Below are 1,546 nucleotides of genomic sequence, written 5' to 3'. Positions count from 1 at the left end.
GTCTATATTTTTCACGGATAGACCCCGTGAAACGCTAGAAATTGGCGGGGATGTGTCTCTTGTGGCTCACGGGGCTGTTAGGGTCGCACAGAAATCCCTCGGAATGGGAAAACGGGTCATTTTCGTGTTGCCACAATTGGCATACGAACGGCATGAAACTTCCAGAGGCATTTGCAGCAGAAATGCATGTGCACTCAAAAACGTGAATATTTTTTCACGGATAGACCCCGTCAAACGCTCGAATTTGGCGGGGATGTTTCTCTTGTGGGTCACGGGGCTGTTCGGCTCGCACAGAACTCCCTTGGTCCACCTGATTCGTGCATACAGGCAGCAACTAAAACTCTGTAAACCTGCTGTGAGGACATCTAAACAGTGGACCAGTGAGGCTGTGGAAGATTTGCGGGCGTGCTTAGACTGTACTGACTGGGATATGTTCACGACTGCTACCAATAGTCTGGATGAACTCACAGAGGCTGTGTACATCAGCTTCTGTGAGGACTGCTGTATCCCAACACGTACCAGGGTGAACTTTAACAACAACAAGCCCTGGTTCTCAGCAAAGCTCAAAAGGTTGAGGTTGGAGAAGGAGGAAGCGTTTAGGAGTGGGGATAGAGACAGATTCAAGGAGTCGAAGAACAGGTTTAGCAAAGCGGTGAGAGAGGCTAAACGACTGTACTCAGAGACACTAAAACACCAGTTCTCTACTAACGACGCTGCTTCTGTCTGCCAAAGGGCTCAGGCACATCACCAACTACAAACCCAGAGCGCCCCACACCACTAACGACTCCCGCCTAGCCAACGACCTGAACGAGTTCTACCGTAGATTTGAAAGACAATTGGACTGTCCTGAACCACCCCTTCCCACCCAAGAGGCCCCATCCCCCACCCATACTACAGAAACGACTCTCTCCTTTCAGGAGGGAGAAGTTAATGGGCTTTTCAAGAGGCAGAATCCACGCAAAGCAGCCGGGCCGGACTCTGTCTCTCCAGCCACCCTCAGGCACTGCGCTGGCCAGCTGTCTCCGGTGTTCACCAACATCTTTAACACCTCCCTGGAGACATGCCATGTACCAGCCTGTCTCAAGTCCTCCACCATCATCGCTGTGCCCAAAAAGCTAAGGCCAACAGGACTAAATGATTACAGACCGGTCGCCCTTACATCTGTGGTAATGAAGTCTTTTGAGCGCCTGCTCCTGGCACACCTCAAAGCCATCACAGACCCTCTCCTGGACCCCCTTCAGTTTGCCTACAGAGCCAACAGGTCTGTGGACGACGCAGTTAACATGGCCCTCCACTTCACCCTACAGCATGTGGACGCCCCAGCATCCTACGCCAGGATCCTGTTTGTGGACTTCAGCTCTGCCTTCAACACCATCATCCCTGCCCTGCTTCAGGACAAGCTCTTCCAGCTGAACGTGCCCTACTCCACCTGCAGGTGGATCACAGACTTCCTCTCTGACAGGAAGCAGTGCGTTAAGCCGGGAACAGAAGTCTCTGACTCCAGGTCCATCAGCACGGGAACTCCTCAGGGCTGCGTCCTTTGCCC

The sequence above is a fragment of the Petromyzon marinus genome, unplaced genomic scaffold (assembly GCF_048934315.1).
Source record: "Petromyzon marinus isolate PM22_M1 ecotype Great Lakes invasive population unplaced genomic scaffold, UKy_Petmar_22M1.pri1.0 PM_G_Scaffold_267, whole genome shotgun sequence".
Taxonomy (NCBI): Eukaryota; Metazoa; Chordata; class Hyperoartia; order Petromyzontiformes; family Petromyzontidae; genus Petromyzon; species Petromyzon marinus.
This window is presented reverse-complemented; position numbering follows the sequence as displayed.